General features: G+C 44.7%; 1 protein-coding gene across 1 annotated transcript in view; it reads left to right on the top strand.

Moving 5' to 3' along the window:
* The first annotated feature begins 4,459 nt into the window (after positions 1–4,459).
* Positions 4,460–7,643, top strand: part of CUNH16orf78 (chromosome unknown C16orf78 homolog) — a 239,201-nt gene continuing 236,017 nt past the window's right edge. The window contains exon 1 of the mRNA XM_073657952.1: positions 4,460–4,616. The gene's annotated coding sequence lies outside the window, so the exon portion shown is untranslated. The remainder of the gene's footprint in view (positions 4,617–7,643) is intronic.

The following is a 7,643-nucleotide window of genomic DNA, read 5'->3' as shown; positions in this document are numbered from 1 at the left end:
TCACTAACAGTTTGACTGGTACCACCAAACCCCCTCGATCGCTGTAATCCATGGTCACTTGGCATCCGCCTGTGTGACGACAGTCTGAAAATTTGAGACATTGGTATCCCTTCCGCATCCTCCTCTTCTTCTGGGGCCACCACCTCCTTCCGCAGGTTATTCAAAGTTTGCTCCAGCATGTATATGACCGGAATAGTGATGCTGATGACGGAATCATCAGTGCTAACCAGTTTAGCAGCCATTTCAAAACCATGCAGAAGGGTGCAGAGGTCCTTAATCTGTTCCGACTCTGCAAACATGATATGCCCCAAGTCCGTACTGCGTTGCCCCATGATATACGTCATGACATACTGCGTCAGAGCTCGTTGCTGCTGGTACAGTCACTGCAACAAGTGCAGAGTGGAATTCCACCGCGTTGGCACATCGCAGATCAACCTGTTAACTGGCTCAGACAAAGACCTCTGTATCGATGCTAGTCAATGAGATGAGGGGTGCGAACAGAGGAAATGAGCACACAGCTTCCATACTTTGTGAAGCAGCTCATCCAGGTCAGGATAATGGTGGAGAAATCACTGTACCACCAGGTTGAGGACGTGAGCCATTCAAGGCATATGTGCGAGCTTGCCTCAGCCTAGGGCCGCTAACAGGTTCGCTCCATTATCACACACGGCCTTCCCTGGCTCTAGGTTCAACGGAGATAGCCATTGCTCAAACAGAGCCTGGAGAGCTGCCGACAACCCTTCACCTGTATGACTGCGATCTCCAAGGCATATTAATTTGATGACTGAATGATTACGGTGAGCCCTTACTGCGCAGTACGGAGGTGGTGTGTATTCACTCCGCACCCTTGGAACGCGTGTCTCATTAAGGCAGAGGTTGAGTGCGCAGGTGGAGGCCCTAGAGGAGGTGGAGGACTCAGAAGCAGCTGAGGAAGTGGGAAATACAGAGGTTTCTTCTGCAAGCCTTGGGGATTCCAAGATTTGTGGAACAGCCCTTTCCCCGTCTGCCCCCACAGCAACCAGAGTCACTCAGTGCCCAGTCAGTGAGATGTAACGCCCTTGGTCATGCTTACACATCCAGTTGTCTGTGGTGAAATGCACCCTGGCACACGTAGATTTAGACAAGGAACGGTTGATGTTGTCTGCGACATGCTGATGTAGCGCAGGCACAGCTTTCTTAGAGAAGTAATGGCGACTGGGCAACTGGTACTGTGGGACTGCGGCGGCCATCAGTTTTCGGAAACCATCTGTATCTACCAGGCGGAAAGGCAGCATTTCCGTGGCCAACAGATTGGAGATGGTGGAGTTCAACCTCTTAGCTTTGTCATGCGTAGGAAGAAACAATCTTTTACATGACCACAATTGCGGGACCGAGGGCTGGATAAGGTGCTGAGAAAGGGCGGAATATGGTTAACCTGAAAAACTGGTTGAGCGTGAGTGAGGTGCAGATGTTAAGGTGGAGTGAGAAATATGCAGTGTGCTCGGGGAAACAAACACAGCAGGAGTGTCCACTTCCATTACAGCTGACGGGCTGTCACTCAGCCTGACTGGAGAAGTAAAGAACCGGAGTTTCTGCGATGGGAGACCTGCGTGACAATACTTGGCATGATAACAGAGGAGGAGGAAGAAGCAGCGGATGCGTTTGATAGGGCAGCTGATGGTTGTTGAGGTGCGCTGGTCTGCATTTCAGTGCGGTAAGATTCCCAACATAAAGAATGTTGTTTGAGCATGTGAACGTTCATGCATGTGGTAGTCAAATTATTGCAGTTTTTCCCTCTACTGTTTTTCATCGCAAAGTTTGCAGATAACGTGAGTTGGCTCATCCTTTGCACTGACAAAAAAAGCCCATACTAGGCAACCCTTGCTGCCACTGCGAGCTGCAGACCCGTGAAAGCTGCTGGCCACAGGTTGTGGCTAAGGATGCAGTGCTCCTTGTGCTTGCATCACTCCGTGTCTGCACCGTAGGGCGAAATGTAACCTCCTCATCTTCCTCCTCCACCCCCTCAGATGAGCTACTCGGCTGCGTGACTCTGGGTTCACACCAAGTAGGATCTTCAACCTCGTCATCATCCAATGTGTTATCCCATTTCTCGCCCTCAGAGTGACCCCTCTTCTCTTGTTGCCCTGACAGCACAGTACAGTCCGCATGAGCCTCAGGTATTTGAGTCTCATCGGGATCAACTCCCTCTCCTGCGGTTAACATCTGATGACGAGGGTCAGGAACCTGCTCGGACCCTACTTCGTCCTGCCCCAAATCCAAGCTAAAAAAATTTTGGGCATCGGAGCAGATGCTTTCCTCCCCTTGACTCTGTGACTGTTTGGAGTACACTTCTGAAGCCCATGGTGTAGAATGGGTGAAGAGTTCTACAGACTCTGTGCTCTGCAATAAGAAGCTCTGCAGACTATGCAGAGCACAATTTCAACCCCACTGAATGAAAAGGTGCACTGTGCTTTCTTGATCACATTAGCAAGTGCAAAAAAAGATTCAAGGTATACTGAGACATGGAGCTCTATACCAGCGGTGCACAGCACTATTGTATGGCATGGACCCTCTGTTTCTGTCAGAATCTCAGTACTTACACAAGAACACCAAAAATGTGATGCACCAGCAGTTGAAGAGGTACACAGGCCAGGAATTATCTACACTATCTGACTACCACACAAGCGCCCATCTATCTAGCTAATATCTCTCATTACACAGGAGAACACTGAGCTGCGTCTGTCTCCAGCAGTGACATGGATATAATGGCGCTGAGGGAACATGTTCGCTTTTTATATAGGGAGGACAAGTGATTTCTGCAGCCAATTGCAGAAGCCCTTATGTCTGGACAGTGTAGATGCTTCCTGCGCTATGATTGGCTGGCCGCTCTTTCCTCAGTTAAAGTTACCGCCCAGAGAAAAAAAAAACAGTGCGCCACTGATCTGACCTGCTCTGAGCTCTCCACAGCCCCCACACTCACCTGGCACATGTCACCGCTCATCATACACCTGCACTATGCTAACAAAATTGTTCAAAACGCCGTGGTTGCTCTGTATTCGCGTTCCCGCGCTAATTCGTTAAACTTTTCAGATTTTAAGAAAATTTGCTCGCCTTCGCAATCATGAATCCGAATGTGCCATATTTGTGCTGAATTTGAAACTTTAGAACATTCGCCGAACAAATATGCTCAACACTACCCTCCATGTGTAATGTGGATTCTCTCACTCTCTACCTGTCCTCCGTGTGTAGTGTGAGGTCTGTCATTACCTGTCCTACATGTTTAGTGTGGGGTCTGTCATTACCTGTCCTCCATGTGTAGTGCAGGGTCTGTCACTCACTACCTGTCCTCCATGTGTAGTGTGAGGTCTGCCACTACCTGTCCTACATGTTTAGTGTGGGGTCTGTCACTCTCTACCTGTCCTCCATGTGTAGTGCAGGGTCTGTCACTCACTACCTGTCCTCCATGTGTAGTGTGAGGTCTGCCACTACCTGTCCTACATGTTTAGTGGGGGGTCTGTCACTCTCTACCTGTCCTCCAGGTGTAGTGTGAGATCTGTCATTCTCTACCTGTCCTCCATGTGTAGTGTGAGATCTGTCACTATCTACTTGTATTTCCATGTATAGTGTGTGATCTGTCACTATCTGCCTCTCCTCCATATGTAGTGTGGGGTCTACCACCCTCTACCTGCCCTCCAGGTGTAGTGTGAGATCTGTCACTCTCTACCTGTCCTCCAAGTGCAGTGTGAGATCTGTCACTATCTACCTCTCCTCTATGTCTAGTGTGAGATCTGTCACTATCTACCTGTCCTCCGTGTGTAGTGTGGGGTCTGTCACTCTCTACCTGTCCTCCATGTGTAGTGTGGGGTCTGTCACTCTCTACCAGTCCTCTATGTGTAGTGTGGGGTCTGTCACTTTCTACCTATCTTCCTGGACCAGTAAACTGAAAAAAAAAGCTGCTGTAAAGGTTCTTCCATGCCATATGGGCATCCTGCAATAACCACTATTATTATTAGGTCTTTTTTTCTTATCTGTGGGACCCCAAATCCACTACATCTCACAGGGAGACCCAATGAGAGGCTAAAAATAGGGAGACTTTCTGTAAAACTAGGTGAGTTGACATCTTTAAAAAAGCGACCAAAAGCATAGAAATAAGACCTTTATATAAATTGTCTTTTATTTCTTTCCAACACAAAATATCAAGATTATAAATACTGCGCCTGAGTCACACCTTGAAAAATCTTGAGTGGGTGATAAGTGACTAAGAGGATAAGAACATAAATGACAATTTGATAGAATTTTCCTTTTCTTAATAATAATGTATTTTTATACTTAGGAATACTAAATATTTATAATAATATATCACCGACCAAGCTGAGATTCATCTGTATGCAGAGCTGCGTCTTTAAAAGATTCATTTTGACAAAACACAATGATTGAGTTTGTAAACTGAAAGGAAAAGCTGAATGTTTTCTGTAAGAGGCTTTCATTAGGGATCTCCCAAGTGTTATATTCACGATCTCCCAGCTCCTTGACATGAATAAAAACTAAAGTAACAGGACTAAAGTAAACTCCCACAGGAAGAATAAACTGAAAACATATGGCAAGCATTTTCTTTACGGCAGCTCGTTGGGAAATGTGTAAGTATATAGACTTCATTTAACTTCCTTAAATATATAAAATAATTAATTTCTTTGTATTCTCAAATCTAATCAAATGTTACATACGTTCTTGGTGGGATTTGAGTGAAACCGCAAATTTCCAAATATGAAAGAATAACCTAAGTTATAAGCTATAGGCTATAGTTTTTGTTTCAATGCACAAGCAAAAGCATATTTAACCATCACATCGTTAGGAAAAGTTAATTATCAGCTACAAATGTGTTCTTTATTGCCTTCCTCTTGGCTCGAGATATTCCGAGAAGATTGATACAAAATGACCATTTGAAGAAGAAAAATCATAATTTACCAATACTCTGTCAAGAGATGTTTATGTGCCTATATGTAGCTACCCAGTGACCTGCCGAGAGTTTTGCTAGCAATGGTGAACTGATATTTGATTCTTAGGTAGAAATCAAGGAACTTGTCAACGGCATCATGATCTCAAAATAGCAGAATAGTCCAGATTTTGGATAGTCTCTGAATATATTAAATCTTGAAAATTAGTTCTGGAAATTCTCCTAAAGTACATAAATCGTTTTGTGAACTTAGACCAAAGCCAGTATTTTGGATCAGTTGTTTGCAAGCCAAAACTTAGAATGAGTCAGAAACAGGAAGGATGAGGGAATAGGATGTAAATAAATCAAATGTATCTAGAATTTTCCAAAATTGAGAGTTTGTAGTGAACCCAAAAATATGGAAATTCATACGCAGTAAAATGGTTGCCAGCCATATGAGCCAAGAAGGGGTTTAAAAATGCTAAAAATTGATATTCAACTGGTCCCTCACCTGTCCTTGATGTTACACCACCCTGCTGGTCTAAGCTGGATTCCCACTCCGCTCCAGCTCTGGTCTCCTGTTCACTCTTCGCGTGTTCTGACATTATGAGAATGGCTGCCCAACATGTTTGCATGGGGTAACACATATCATGATATCACAAAGTCAGAATGAACATTGACATCTAGCTGGTGTGAGAAGCCCAGGTGAACAAAGAAGAGGAGACCGGAGGAGTGGGGGACTAGGAAGCAAGTGGAGGACCAGTGGGGAGACGGGAGATGGGCAAGTACATATGAGATTTTATTATTTTCCAATCCTTTTCTCAAGACCAGAAATGTATTGTCTCAAAAACAAGAAATCATGGAATCATCCAAAATATTGAGTTATTCTATGTGACCAGATTGATAGTGGAGATCATTTTTTTTTGTTCCCACAACCATGGTTCAATTACAATCTACTGCTGACCTCCGAAATGTTTTCTCTTAGAAGTCATCTAATATGAACATATATATTAATAAAAGCAGTCACATGTCTTGATGGAAGTCTACCAAGACTGAGGTTTTATGAAAGTTTGGGAAGTCATCTGAAACAATAATATATAAGAAGACACACTCATGGCGAAATTGTGCACCAACATGTTTATGGTAAAATAACAAATCTCTAATTTTCTGTAATATAGAGCTATATGGGTCCTATGTGTTAAAATTCTCCCCTAGATGTAATAACTATAAGGAAGTATCCCTTGATAATTGAAAAGTCAATGGAAAATGCCATAATTTTGTTTTCAAATGAATTTCTCATGAAATCTCAAGTAATACAGCTTATGTGCATTAGGTCCAATTACAAGGTCTATCGAAAGCTCTAGTAGAAAGGATTGTAAAGATAAGCCAGATTAAGTGAGATGAAGAGAAGCAAAGTGCGCCTGTGCAGGAGTATGATTGGTGGACAATGTGTAGATGACATGAAGCAGGGCAAGAGGACGGCAATTGTGGGAAGAGAGAAGGCACCGAAGCAAGACCAACAATGCCCATCGAACCAGACTGCATAGTATGGGGGGATACCAGAAGGTATTTTTTTGTGCTATGTACAGCAGATTAAAATTAGGTCCAACCCCTAGTATGCCTCAAAATATAAAAAACACAAAGTGAAATAACACCAAAAACAACCATGTAAGTAGAACACATTATCCAGTATGCAATAAAATTTGTAAAATACAAGCGCACTAGCGGGGAGCTAGGTACCCTCCACTCTTGAAAAGCGTTTCACTGGAAATGCTTTATCTGGGGACGGTTGGGTGCTAGTAACTAGTGTTGAGCCACCCCCGTAGTGTTCGAGTTCGGTTCGGATCATCGAACACCCGTATGTTCGCCGAACTGTTAATCGAACTGTTCATCGAACACCTTCAAACACCGTTAAAACCAATGGCAGGCAAACAAAAACACATAGAAATACATAGAAAACCCCTTCAAAGGTGTCCAAAAGCTGACAAACTGCTCAGAAGACACAACTAACACATGGAAAAGTGACAAGTACATATAGTCATGCGAAAAGAAAAGAGGTGGAGGAGTAAAAGGAGGGGAGACACAGATATAGGCATGTCATGCTCTTCTAAAACCAAAAAAGTGCGAAGCCGACACGGCCAGTCCGTTCCTGCCCGTGCGACCTCCGTGTCGCCAGGTTTGTGCCAGAGCTGCGGTGGACCCTGACGGCCAGCCCCCCTCTCCCAATAGTGGTGCCTGTCCGCTGGTGGGTCGAGCGAGCCCCCCTGTGGTGGAGGCAGGTCTAAGCTTTTTAATTTCAATTGTCTCTCTAATTTGAATGAATACACTTTAAATCCTTTTACAAGGATCTATTGGAGGGCAAGTCTCATGCCAGCAGCCGCGTAATTCCAGCTCCAGTAGCGTCCACTAAAGCTGCTGCAGTTAAAAACCTTTTATAAGGATCGAGCTCTGCGGTCCACCGCAAGGCGTCCTACCGCCTGTCCCAGCCCCTATGCCTTGGGGTGCCTCCCCGATGCTCTTCACTGAGTGTCCCGGGGGCCCGAACCATTTCCTTTGAAAAAATTAAGCGTCCAAACTACAGGTGGTGTAGCTTGCTTAACAGGTGGGATAATCCGCTGACTAGCAGACACTGCTACTAGGCACAAAGTATTTCCTGGGCTAGATGCAGTTAAAAATTTGTAATTAGATACTCTCGTTGGATGCTGAGAAAGCACTCCATGGAGTCTCCTGG

This window comes from Phyllobates terribilis, unplaced genomic scaffold (assembly GCF_046119375.1).
Source record: "Phyllobates terribilis strain yellow unplaced genomic scaffold, ASM4611937v1 Scaffold_13__5_contigs__length_258822181, whole genome shotgun sequence".
Lineage (NCBI taxonomy): Eukaryota > Metazoa > Chordata > Amphibia > Anura > Dendrobatidae > Phyllobates > Phyllobates terribilis.
This window is presented reverse-complemented; position numbering and strand designations above follow the sequence as displayed.